Consider the following 15,068-nt stretch of genomic DNA (forward strand, 5'->3'; position numbering starts at 1 on the left):
TAGGGATCAAAAAGCATATATGTATTGATTTCAAATACTTATTTGTAAAACTAATATATGAAGTGATTACAGTTACCTATAGAGGAAATCTCTTTATTGATTGGTTAGTTATTCAAAGATCATGGCTAAGAATTATTTTAACTATTGAATGAGTTCCAATAATGATCTCATTGTGCTATGAATGATCGCCGAAAGATACCTAAAGGGGAAAGTAGCCTTGTTTGAGTCGACGGAGGAGGTGACATGAACAGTTCCCCATGGACTGTGAACCTTAGGGGGGCCCCACACGAAAACATGTCCATTACTTTGTGGGGCGATATATATCAGGAAATGTGAAACATGTGGATGGTTGATTGAATCAGCGGAAAAATATACTCCAGACTAGTCGCAGTTATTAGCCAAAACTAAAGCGAATGTAGGTGACGACCCTCACAGTCGGAGTGTATGCTTTGTCTCCTCCAACGCGAATCTTTACCCTTGGTCAAAAAGAAAGTTATCTCAAAATATGAAGGCTCTTTTGATACTGGATTCCGATAGAGAATTGTATCATGGTAAGTTGTTATGATATTGGATTCCTGATACAGAATCATATTTTGATATTGGATTCCTTATAAGGAATCGTGTCATGGAATGTTGTCATGCTATTAATTCTTTATAAGGAATTGGTTGTAAACGTATAAGGAATGATTGCTATAGTATTTGAAAGCATAAGTGTGGGTTTCCGCTAAGAAATTAACTACATGAGATAAAGTTATATTGTTTATATCAGAGTTGGTAAACTCATATTGTTTATATGAAATTGTGATGTTGAAAGGTTAATTAGATAATGATATATGAAATGTCTCTATTGTGAATGTTTGAAAATCCCCTTACTATGTTTGCTGCTATGTAAAAGATGGTGTATTATAAGAAGAATAATTGAATAAAGCTATTACATATATGTGTTTGATACGATTAATGCTAAGCACTATTATAACAGATGTGATTATCATGTATGTGTCCCACATGACAAATGTTATACATTGTTATGACATGTAATTGTTTTGACCATGTTGATTGTGGAGAGTCGTTTTCAAGTAAAAGCCACCAAAACATGTGTTAATGTTGTTTATGGGTTAGTATTCATCTTTGCTGATGTGTGTATGTTGTTTTGTGTATTATGTGGCCTGTCACTTGGTTAATATTTGCAAGTTGAAGGGAACACGAGATGGAGTAGTGTCATAGTTGTTATTAAAGTATGGATGCTCGACGTTGTAATAGTTAGCAATTAAATTAGTTATGACATAATTATATATTTAAAAATTGCTAGCTAGTGCTCCTGATTCTGTGTTGGTTGTTGCTCCGCGAAAGGTTTAAGGTTCTTGAGTTTGGAGTATTTTATCAATTCAAATTGTAAATAGGTTTAAATCATTTTCCGCTTTAGGGTTGTCCTACTTGTTTAAATGAAACTCTGGCGGATTTTGTATAGAAATTTATTAGAAGAGAGTTTGAGAATTAAGGTCGTGTTATAATATTAAATTTGAATAGGATTGGGAATTGAGTCCCACGTTCTCCGATGTGGTTCGGTGAGTGTGATGGTAATATTCTGGGTTATCCTGACTAGAATCTCTTCCCCTGTGTCTTATCCTCTGTAACCTGGTCCGGAGGATTCAGGTTGATTCTTCCTTTAATGAATTATTTGCGACTTCAAAACATATTTCAAATAAACCTTAATAATGGGTTAGTTAAATAAACAACCTTACATAGCATGTAGGCATAAAGGAATAAAAATCCGCTATGCCTCGGATTGTTACTTTTCGTAAGTTTTTGTCAAGTGAAGAAAACTTGACGTAATGACATGATAAGTAATTGCATGATAATTGAAAAATAAATCCTTAAAAGTTTGGGGATGAAAGCAGTAGCTTAACTTTCTACAAGGAATTGGAATAAGAGTTTATGTCTATAATAGTCTCTTGTTATTATTATAAAAATATTAGGTATCTAACTACACGTCCAAATCTGTTAATGACATATAACTATAAGTGTAACAGCCTGTTTTCCCGAGCTGCTAGGTAAGCACACTTAAGATTCACTAATCACAATCAATGCTTAATAAGCCTCGAATTAAACATTTACTCGCAACGGAAACATAACCTAGAAAACGATCCTGGACCTGTGGGTTATTGGCCCACAAAACAAAATCCTTTATATAAGACTTCAATTACATCGATATCTCGACTAATATTCCCAAATATTGTATACAACGAAATATATCAGAAACTATTCCTTAATTGACTATCTAAAATACAAACTCAATCCATAAGCTACGACGACATCTTTATCTTGCTTCACTTCAGAATCCTGAGCTCACAACACCAAACCTGCAACATGTTTGACTCTGCCACCCACCAAGTGACAGGCCACAGAAATGACAACACCATCAGCAAAGCTGAGTACACACTGTGTAATAGAAAATACAAGTTTAGGTGTATTTTGAAAACTAACACATAGTTATAGTAACAGATAATCACACTCAACTTAGTTGATATATTTTCACAAAATCAGATCGTTTGGCATGAACGCGAGTGGAGAGGGGTACCACGCAGTACCAGCTGTCTCCAAACTAGTGAGGGTCGTCACCCAGCCTTTTATTGTTATGCTTGCAAGACTTACCCGGACATGTCCTATAACGCCAGGAATTCGCCCCTCCTGGAAGGCAACAGCTAGGGACTCTACCCGCCCTAACTGGGGTGCCTATTCATGCCTCACTTTCATATTTATAAAATAAGATATTTAATGATTCATACTTGAATCCTCAATACTCATAACATAACACCATATTCGACCTTATCTGGTCTTAACTCATATCTGAATCATTTCCTCATTATCATACCAAATCATATTTTGAGAAATATAGTATTTTCGAACGATTTCGATAATTGAACAAAATGATACTTTTATAACAATCCAATAGCAATTCACAACTAACTCACAGAGATGTATCTATAATCATGGCCATTACCACAAACGATATATGATATCCAAAATTCAATATAACGCCCACGGGAGCATTTAAATATATTTTGCTGAACCCAAAGGTTACCTCAACTCTATAACAATTATACGAAACCTCCAAGCATCATAACTTGATTTCCCATATCATCTTGAATTATATACGTCTACATAGCCATTCTCCAACAACCATCTCACGATAACATCAATAATCAATAACCAAACTTAAACTAATTCCCAATTCACAAATTATCAACCTTTAACATTCTAATTTCCTTAATCCTTAATTAATATCTATAACTTCGATGATATTAGCTACATCGACTTGCATCCCAATTCATAATCATAATTCCAAATTATATAACTAAACATAACTCACAACTGTACCTAAATCAAGCACCTAATTGTGCTACCAACAATTATATTGAGAATATAAAGCTAGCTCGACTCGTAAATAAACCTCAATAAACTGATTTCTATGTTGCACTCAAATCCTTAACCAATATATCAATTCCAACATTATAATCTCCTTCATAATTCCGAATGATACTCCATTCCAAAATCATCCTCCAATAATCACCTCATAACAATAACAATAATCAACAACCAATCTTAACTATTCTAATTATCTTCTTCTAACGCAACCATTATGCTAATAAAACTGAATCCCGCAAATAGAAATTAATGAAGTCATTCCCATAACTCATAACTCGACTTCATACATATCAACTCCAACTACAATAATTATAACAGTTTCCCAATTCTAAGATTAGGACTTCCCTCGCATCATCAACAACGACTATCCAATAAGAACGATACAACAACAACAATAGGCAACAGCTTCACAGCAACTCCACCACAACCACAATGACAGAACAACAATAACCCAACAACACTACTACAACAGAGCAACAACAACAATAGCAACTCCACAACAACTTCACCACAACAACTCAACAACAACAATAACATAACAACTCCACCTTAATCATCATAATTACTCCACAAGTCCATGTACTAAACACATTCCATTAAGAATCATAATCGTAATGACTTAGTGTATAAGTGTTGTTTAGGTCAAATGAAACATCTCTAATGAACCTTAGCATGTTATACTCATGTAATATTCTCAATATACACATAATAAAAGACACATCATAAGTAAATTCATTTCACAAACATGCTTTACACTAGAAAGAAACAATCACCTAATTATAGGTATGGAAATCTCTAGGGTAAAACCAAACTAAGTGTGTACCTTAACTAAGGATGCTTAAAGCCACGAAATTCCTTAATCCACTTGGTTAACTACTCCTACAGCTTCCCCTGAATGTATAAAATGCTAAAGATTAGTTTCAACAAGCTTATAGATATGAAAAACTAAGCTTAAATACAAGAGGTGTAAACTGTTGAACTTACAGCAACTTATGTGATCTTTCAGCAAGGTTTTCTATATGAGTTTAAGGTCTAAAGATTGGAACCAAAGCTTGAACTACTTTGTATGGATGTCTAGAAGAGTTATATGTAAGGAAAATGGGTGTCCAAGAGGAAGAAATAAGAGAAAAGAGACGAAAATCCAGAACAGGCTTTTATAGTCTGTTCTGGCGGTACCCCCAGGGGAGGGAAACCTCTTCTGGGCAAGGTCGGTTTCTTGGAGTTTTTGGGTGATTCTTGCTTGAGGTGTTAGCCTAAGGTGTTGGCTTTCATGCATAAAAAGTTCTTTGAGAGATCGACACTTAGTAGCTGCTAAGCAGCTTTCTTTGAGGATAGGTCTGAGCTGTAATTTCAGCTGGCCAGGTTTTACTATGTAAGCAATTTACCTTATTGAAGCCACGTAATTCTTGGGATAAATGACCATTTTAACCTTAAGACATCCCAAGCATGTCATATATCAAGTTTGGTTGGTTCTGAGCTTGGATTCAACCCGAAAGGCTCTTTAACTGGAAGTTCATCGCTACCCGATAAAACAATCTCCAAACGATTTTCATAATCTTAATGTTTAAGGCTCTCAAGGACTTTCTAACTTATCTATTGGTTTCCAAAGCCTTCTTAGCTAATAAGAATGATGGTTCTTATCCTCTTTGACCTTTCTTAACCACTAAGAATAGTATCTTATCACACAAGCTTTCTTAACCCTTAAAATGATGATGCTTATCCACAAGCTTTCTTAACCATTAAGAATGATGATGCTTATCCACAAGCTTTCTTAACCATTAAGAATGATGATGCTTATCCACAAGCTTTCTTAACCATTAAGAATGTAATGCTTATCCACAAGCTTTCTTAACCATCAAGAATGGTAATGCTTATCCACAAGCTTTCTTAACCATTTAGAATGATGGTCTTATCCACTTTTAGCTTTTAAAAAAAGGTTCTTAAAAACAGGGCTATTACAATAAGATCTTATGATTTTTTATTTTGAAATACTAAACAATGGTGTTATGTTGGACTAATGGTTAAACTTTCACTTTTCATTTCAAAGGCCACGTGTTCGATACCATGTAACTACACAACATTGTTTTTAAAATTGAGGGTTTTTAGGAACACCTTTATTTAATACATTAGTATAGATGACTAATCCCTGCCTTGTATTTTCTTGATATCGTCTTGTACTTGTAGTTTTGTACAATATTTATATACCCGATACACCTTTACTTTTATTTTCCCTTTTTCAACCTTTTCCTTACTCCCTCTTTCCTACTTCTTCTTCCCACCATATAAACCAACCACCATTGTTGCTTGAGTTCTTACCTTCGCCAGAGTTCATACCTTCACTAGATATTCCGATCCGACCATCGTTTCTAGTAACCTTAGTTCATGTATAGTCAAAGAAGACTAAGTCACTGAGTTCTTCTTTCTACGAAAATAATTGTGCAATCTGAGTCCATCTCTCGTTAAAGAATACCAACCTTTGACAGAATAGCTTGACCACTCACCTCAATGCTCGCATCTCCTTTGTTGGAATTTTTTTAATCAATTGTGTACGAGGTTAACGTCTTGACTTTGGTAAGATGTCTATAACAAATGTACAAATCTATGGTCAAACATTTAAAACAGACGTCCTGGCATGTGGTTAGGCGTCGGAAACAAATGCCTCACCACATATAGGTGAAGGTATCTATTTTAGATGCGTGACCACAGATCGGGACATCTTTTTTAGAGGCATATGGTTCTGGTTAAATAAAATGTTTGATGAAGGAGATGCAAATAGAGAGAGAAAGATCAGGTAAGGAGAAGGGGGAAGGAATGGTTGAGTCTGGCAAGGTTGTGATGGCTGATTCTGGCAATAAGGTGCAGATTTGAGTATGATGGTGCTGGCCGGAACGGTTCAATGGTTGGTTGAGGAGGTGAATTAAGGAGTGTGTGGGAGTTGGGAAAGGAGGAGTAGAAAACAAAAAAAAAATACAGGTTTAGGGCTATATTAAGAGACTATAAGCTATAACTAGCAATGCCCTTATTAATTGGTGTCTTTTATGCTTGTCACTGTAAATTAAACACATTTATGAGAATGATAGTATATTCGATTTTTTCACCAAATACCCCGACAAATCGAAAAAATCACCATATACCCTTACTGTTTTAGATATTCATCATATACCCTTGAGTTTTCGAAACTGTGCACCATATACTCTTTATGCTAACAAACATTAACTCGCCATTATCATTATTTACGATTTTGCCACTATTTACCCCTAACCCTAACCATAACCTTGATGCCTAATTAACTTAACCCCCAACACTAACCATAATTAACCTAAACCCTAACCCACTACCCTCCCCCTACTAGTCCTCTACCCCAGCCTCATCCCCATCCCCCTCCCCTTCACCCCCTTAACCACCAAGACCGCCCCTAGCCCAGCCCCACCCCCACCACTCCTCTGTCTTCGTCTACCCAAAACTAGATGCACTATCTGCTCCTCCCCATTGGACGCCTAACCTGAACCACCGTGTTGCAACACTACCTATGAACACCTTGCGCAACCCTCACGCGTCCCCAAACGCACTCCGGTGCTCTTGCACATTCTTTCTCCTCTCACACAAACTCCCTCTCACTGCATTCTCTCCTTGCCTAAGATCTGAGAAATCGCGGGGAAAATCGCTGCTATCTCTCCTCGCCTCAGATCTGATAATTTGCGAGGAAAATCACTGCTCTCTCTTCTCGCCTGAGATTTGAGAAATTGCGGGGGAAATTGCTACTCTCTCTCTCTTTGCCCAAGATCTGAGCAATTGATGGGGGATACGTGGGGGCTTGAGAAATCATGGGGAGGAGGTAGGGGGTAGGGGCTAGGGAAATCGCAGCGGAGGGGGTGGGGCTTGGGAAATTGCTAGGGAAGGAGTGGGGGCTGAGATGGCGGGGGAGGGAATGAGGGGTGGCGGCGGTGGAGGGGATTGGGTGGGGATGGGGCTGCAGCGCTCGAGGGGAGCGGGTGGGGTTAGAAATGGGGCTGCGAGGGTCGAGGAGAGGGGTGGGGGTGAGGGTTGAGGGAGAGGGTGGGCTGGGCTCGAGGGGAGGGAGGGGAGGGGAGGGTGGGTTAGGGTTACGGGCATTACGGGTTAGGGTTTAGGAGGTTTGGGGTTAGGGGATTAATAATGGCAAAATTGTAAGTAACGCTAATGGCGAGTTAACTGTCGTTATAAAAGGGCATTTGGTGAACGTTTTCAGAAACTCAAGGGTATATGGTGAATATCCTTTGAGGGTATATGGTGAATTTTGTGATTTGTTGGGGGTATTTGGTGAAAAAACCGCAGTATATTTTACTTAATATGATAAATTAAATTTATACTATTACATACTTCCTCCATTTATTAATAATTATACCAAAGGACTTGAAACATTTACCAAGAAGCAATACTGTTTTTAGTTACACAAGTTAAATTGTAAAAAGTTGATTTTATGGATATACATATTGTGTTGATTCTACAAAGATCCCACATGAGTATATATTTTCCTCACATACAGATAATCAAAATAGAAAATGGAAATAATTTCTAGCGTCAATATTAGACAATTATTCAAAACAAATGAAGTATATCTCAAGATATATTTTCACAAGATTAGTTTCTTACAATAAACTAGTTTAAAGACTCGTGCAGTACACGGGTTTGTTTTTCATAATTGGAAAAATTGACAAGAATAGTCCCAACTATGAGCGTTTCTCAATTTTTAGCCCTAAATTTTGTTTTTATTTCTTCCCAACTTAGGGCCTTGTTTTATTACTAGTCACCAAGTTTTCTAGTTAATTTGTTTTTACTTCTTGAATTGGTTTCCTTCTTCCTCCTCTATCTATCTCCTCCATCTTCCTCCCCAGCCACCCCTCTTCTTTCCCCTATCTCGTCACCCCTCCCTTGCCCCTACTTCTCCCTTGCCACCCCTCCCTTTGACCTTGCCACCAACAAAACCCCCTCCCCCTTCCATGCAACCCCAGAAACCCCGCTTAATCGTTGTACTTTCTCTCATTTTTTACATCTTCACTGTATCCGACATCGGAGAAAAACATTCAGTGACACCAAACTTCACCTGTGGCAAAGAGCTTGAAGACCAGGCAAAGGATGAGTCGAAGGAACTAAACATCATCAAGTAGACTGAAGTATGGTGCTTCAAAATGGCAATGTAAATATACTAGCGAAACATGCCACCAATCCACCATTGATGTTAAATTGACTTTTCTCATATTGAAATCAAAATCACAAGTTGATAGTGTAAGATGAATTGCATGTTGATTTTGGGAAAATATCGATCTTCTGACACCAAGTTTGAAAACAGAAAGAAAAATGGTGATAACTTGGTTTCGGTGGGTTTTTAGGTATTTCAAGGGGAGGTTTGGGTGGGATCGATGGTGGGTGTGGGTGATCATCGTAAAGTTGTGTTGCTTTCGAAGCGACATTGTGGTTTTGGGGTGGCTAAAATGGCACGCTAGATGGTGAGGGTAATTTTATCGATTATAGTAGGTCATTAACCTACTGGGATCATTATTGTAAAACATATTCCAAAATTGGGAACACTAAGATATAATCAAAACATGGGACGAAAAGTGACGGAATGGCCATAGTTGAAAATGTTCTTGTCAAAAAAAATATATATAATTTGGATTTTTTTAGCATTTTATGTTGTCATTAGCAATGTTTTTCAAAGTTAATTTAGATTTGTTTAAAAGGGTAATTTTATAGATGATGTGTTTATTAATGTAACATAATTGTTATGTTTGTTGTTTTGCATATTTACATATTAATTAGAGTTATCTTTGGTTGGTCACTAAAAAATATCTATCAAAAATTATCCTACATTCGCCATACATATATAAATAATCGAATAATTATATTTATTATCCAAAATCTTATTCACAAACCTTTCGAATTTTGAGACTCGTGGTGATACACGATTTCTTATTAGTGTATTAAAATTAAAACCATTTGTCATTAGATGTCACAATAAATTAAATTATGTATGGTGATGTTTGATTGGGCGTAAAATTCTCACAAAAAAGTAGCTTCCCATATTCCTTTATTTGGTTGGAAAAGGTTGGAAAATATATTTCCAAATGGTGGGAAATAAATTTTCATTAATGGAAGAAATTTTCCTTCTCAAAGAAATGAAAAACTAGTTTTAAACCCTAATCTTCACCTTACTATTCTCTTTTATCATTCCCATAACTATTCCTTTTTCAAGTGGATCTCTCAGTCTCACAAGGCTCGCAAGCTCCAATGATATTGAATCTTCAAATTTTAGTAAGGACTTAAAAGGATCACCCAAAAATTAAGTGATAAAGCTCGATATTCGAAAATATGAGGGTCTCTCATCAATCACAATTAACGAATTCAACACCAATCACAATTAATATTGTGTGGACTGTGGATTAACTAAAACCCATAGCAATAAGCTCAATAATCAATAACACAATAATACACGCTATTTTATTGATGATTTCCGTGGCCAATAGGCATTTTAAAAAAAAATCTAAATAAACCTTTCCTATCCTCACTCAATAAACTCAATTGAAATCCTAATACTAATACTAATTTTAATTATGTTGTTCATATAAGTTTTTTTTTTTTGAAATAAACATTAATTCATTGATTCAAAGTCATAAGACATCTACAATAGAAGTCAAAACTAAACAAATACATATCAAAAAGAAATAAATACAATTCTAATATGACAAAACCACAATCGTTGAGTAGATCTAACAATTCTGAAAACCCTCGTCTTTCACATTGTTGTCTGATGCAGCCTTCTGCAAGAGGGTCTGTCGATCTTTTGTAGTTTCGAAGTAGAATCGGATTCAATTCAAGTGATTGCAAACGAAGTCTTGACATCTGTTGCAACTCCGCACAGATTTCGATCAACAAATCAACATCTTGAATTACACAAAAACCCAAAAATAAATTCTCTAAACTCTCACATGGAGAGAGATAAAACCCAATATATGGGTAGACATAACCCAATATATGGGTAGAAAAACTCTCCATTAGAAAGAGACTGAAATTTATTAAAAACATAAACATAAAAAAAAAAAAAAAAAAAAAACTAGTAATAAAAGGAGAAAAGAGGCTTACCACCGTCGAAAATAATAGTGGTAGCCTCAACCAAGTGTTCATATAAGTTTTGATCTACCTCACTTTTACTTTCTTAAAACTTTGGAATTCGGGACTTCTCATCATTTATTTCATTGAATAAAACTAAAAAATAAAAAATAAAAAATTCAACTTTATTTCCTTAAGTACTAATAAGTCCGAAACATGTGTCCCGTCATCTCTTTCTATATCTACCACATCTTGATCTTCCTTAGTCGGTCACCTATCACACTCCGAGAGCATCACTAAAAATTTTACTTCGTGTTATTGCACATTTTCCGTCCTTGTAGAACTTTGGAAATATGTCTCAGGTTGTGCTCATTTCAGAATGTTTTGTTCGACCCAAATCCGAGATTCATCCCTCTGAAAAGGACCATTACCTGAGTCCAATTGCTTTAGAATTGCTGTCACTAGGAAACACACAATATGGTCTCCTTTTCAATACCTCATCTTCTTCAAACACCAAGAATATCTTTGACAACCTTCAAAAGTCTCTTTCTCATGCCCTTGTCTATTTTTACCCTTTGGCTGGTCGCCTCGTTACCAAAAAAACGAAGATGAACATAGCTGCTCTATATTCGTCGATTGCCGTAAGGGTGCTGGAGCCAGGCTCATCCATGCTTCGGCCTTAGAGCTTAGTGTAGCTGATGTTGCCGAAACCAGCACAGATGTACCTCTGGTGATCCAGTCATTCTTTGATCTCGGCGAGCGACAAGTTAATCATGACGGCCACACCAGGGCATTGTTATCGCTTCAGCTGACAGATCTTGCTGATGGGTTTTTTATTGGATGCTGCATCAACCATTGTGTTGGTGATGGCACATCTCTGTCTCATTTTCTTAATATCTTGTCCCAGATATTCGTTTCCGGATCGGAAACAGCACATATCACACGCCTACCGGTGTTTAAATGGCCCTGTTCAATTTCTGAGAGCTATCCAAACCTGAAATTACCATTCATGGAAGAAAAAGAATTTATAACCCGATTTAACGAAGGCCATCTAGTAAGAGACAGAATATTTCATTTCTCAGCTGCATCAATGGCGAAACTCAAGGCCAAAGCCAATGCCGGGGCCAAAAACATGCTACCAGCACTCTCTTCTTATAAGGCATTGTGTGGGCTTATCTGGAAGTCAATTACTCGAGCTCGGAAACTATCCTGTGATGAAGACACAACATTTATACTGACAGTAAATATTAGGCCTCGTTTAAACCCTCCTCTGTCCCCTGACCATTTCGCAAACTGCTTTGTAGTAGCAATAGCAACTGCGAAGGTTGGTGAACTGCTAGCGAAGGACTTAGGTTGGGCAACCATGCTGATCCACCAGGAGGTCGAGGCAGTCGATGACCGATCAGCCCGTGAACACTTGGTGTTACCCCCTGGCAAGTGTCCGAAAGTGATGCCCCCCGGGTATATATCGCTTGGGGCTAACCCTGTGGTTATGGGTGGTTCACCCAGATTTGATTTTTATGGGGCTGAATTTGGATTTGGTAAACCAGCGGCTGCTAGGACTGGGTACACCAACAGAGCTGATGGGAAGCTTACATCTTTTCCAGGGTATCTTGGTCCGAATAGTGTCGATTTACAAGTTAGCCTTGAAAATATGAATGATCTTTTGTTGGATGAGGAATTCATGAATTATGCTTCATAAACTTACCTAACTCAGTTTTACTTATAACCAGTGGCGGTTAAGCTGTTAAATTTTTTTACAAGTTGAATTGAAATATTTAACATGAAAGTTTATGGCTACAAATAAATTTTAGCTAATGTAATCGTTTTAAACAGCCAAATCTCAACACTTAAATTTTGTTGTCTAATTATTTTTTTTTTTTACCAGTATTAAAGTAGTTCAAGGAATTGAAAGAGAAGCTCATTAATAAATGGTTAACTTTTCAAGAAATTGAAGGAGTAGTTCATTGATAACTCATTTTTTTAAAAATCAAGTATGAAATTATATTGCTTTTGAGTAACTCTTCTCTAAGTACTTTACAATAAAGTTGTTCAAAGATTAACTCTTCTTTTGCTCTAACGAGGTCACCATCTAAGTTAAATGAATCTAATACTAATCAAGCTAATTAAGCCTCTTTTAGTCAATTGGGGTATTTTTAACTTAAAGTGTCACTTCTACTATAGTGGTCCATTTAAGACAGAAAATACCTCAGGTCTTTCTATAAATTCTTGTAATAACTAATATAGTATTATATGAGATTTTTTACTTGGTTTACTAGCTCAAAACCAACAAAAGAAAAAAAAAATAAACATTGATATTACACCAATACGTTTATAGTAAAAATTTACTTTATAATTATTAGGAATGTATTTTGAGAAAAAAAAGAGAGTTTATTGATTAGAGTTGGACAAATATAAGAAGTGAAGTAACAGAAAATAGAAACAACTACAATAAAGGATTTCTCAAAATAGGATAGAAGCAAGAAATATTGAGAATTAAAGAAAAAAAATAAAAACATTAATCAAAGGATGGAAACATAGAATGTTTTGGATATAAAAAAAAGGCCAACTTGATGAATGTTAGAAGTTGGACTTGAACCTTGCACCTGATGCGTGCATTACATTTCAATATTGAATTGCTTACTGTTACTATCATTTTTACATCATAGTTAGCATTTATTATGATTCATTGAATTAGGGTCCAAAGGGTGTAATGATTATGTAAAATGAAGACCTAGTTATGTCAAGAAGCCCACAATAAATAGTCAACAAAAGTCAACAGATAAATTATCCAGGAAAGAGAAGCCCAACTGCTAGCACAAATCAAGAGATAATTGTTGAAAGTCAAGCGATGCTAAAAGTGACGAAGTAGATGGAAGTTAATCTGACTACAAAGGCATGCAAGAACGTGGGTAATGGGACGTGACCATCATGGCACCCCAAAATGGCAGTTGTGATTTGAATCATAAATGATTTAATTCACTTCCCTCCAAAGAGCAATGAAGTTATACGTTAGCAAGGTTTTATCAAGTTTTTACCCGTAACCCCCAGGGACTAAGACTCCCGTGACATTCATTATCTAACTATTGGGTGTGCACTGATTTGTTTGCAAAGTCATCCAACTAAATTTGCATCAACACTTACCACTAGATCGCCACTCGCTTCTTTCATTTAACTGCAGAATTCAGCTTTTAAAATCTATTGATTGTATGGGGGGCCAGGCCCTCCTCCGCCCCACCTATGATCTACCGCTGCTTGTAATAATAGCGGTTACTGTTTTCTACAATCAGGCATTGTAATGCTATATTTCATGCATTGTTCAATAAGACTTCCACACTATGCATAAAAAAAACAAGACTTGCACATAGTGCTTATAAATATATATACTACTTCATCTATCTCGGCTTAGTATCCATTATATGAAATTGTTAAAGATCACCACAAAATTTCTTAAAATCGCCTCAAAGCACAATTGAAAATACAATTTTAACCTTAACTTTATCTTTCATCCTCACCATCGCTAAAGCCCCTCACTACCAAACAAACACCACCGAAAGTTTGAAACCACGCAAACCACCACCAACTAAACCACGCACAACCACCAACTAAACCAATTTTTTTTTACCCTCAACCATGAAACGTCCCGCCAGTTAATTTCCGCCATGGTGGAAATATTCGGGCCAGACGTTTCCACTATGGCGGAAACGTCATGACCAGATGTTCCATGGTGGAGGGTAAATTAGTATTTTTGGTTTATGCAGCTTACTCGTGGTGGTTGCAGGGGTTGGAGTGAGGTTGGAGGGAAGGTGGGGTGAGGGCCTGCTGGTGGGTAGTGAAAGGGGTGGCTCTGGGGATGGAGGTGGTGGTTTGGGGAAGAAAAATAAGGAAGCCTAAAGTTGGAAATGTTTGGTAGGATCGGGGCTATTTTAAGAAGTTGTGCGGCGGCGATGTGTAGCATTTTATTAAGGATTGTTATATATCGCCCCAAAATTACTTAAAATCCTCCCCAACCACCATGTGGATGTATCACTATAACCTTACTTACCTAATATCTTCACCATTAATCATCTCCTCTCTCATCTTCACCATTTATTCACTTTTCATCAGAATCATCACTCTCATCCTTCACACACAAGAACCATCACTATCTAAACCCAAAAAAATGCCAAGCGACTCGTCCGAATATCCAAGGCCACGGAAGAAGATTGTCCTCAGGCATCAAACGGGGGAGGCAATCTTCAGGGTTACGGAGGCAAGACGCCGGTAAGAAGTTGTAGAGGAGGCAGCGGCATCTGCCGCGTCGTCTCAGGTACTTTTTTTTAAAAAAAAGAAGCCTGAACGTTTGTCCAAGCATTTCCTTCCATGGAAGGAACGTTTGGCCAGGCAGTTCCTTCAATGGAAGGAACATTTCAGCCAAACATTCCTTCTTTGGAAGGAAGGGTCGCCATTTTTTATTATTATTATGTTATTATTTTTTTATTTATGTTATATTTTCATATTTATAAAATTTTAAAATTGTCATTGTTTTATTGATTAATGAAATGTAATTAATGTTT

General features: G+C 36.7%; 1 pseudogene; it reads left to right on the forward strand.

Annotated features, from left to right (window-relative positions):
* The first annotated feature begins 10,727 nt into the window (after positions 1–10,727).
* Positions 10,728–14,095, forward strand: LOC104883703 (protein ENHANCED PSEUDOMONAS SUSCEPTIBILITY 1-like; annotated as a pseudogene).
* The last annotated feature ends 973 nt before the right edge of the window (positions 14,096–15,068 follow it).

This window comes from Beta vulgaris, chromosome 4, assembly GCF_026745355.1.
Source record: "Beta vulgaris subsp. vulgaris cultivar EL10 chromosome 4, EL10.2, whole genome shotgun sequence".
Lineage (NCBI taxonomy): Eukaryota > Viridiplantae > Streptophyta > Magnoliopsida > Caryophyllales > Amaranthaceae > Beta > Beta vulgaris.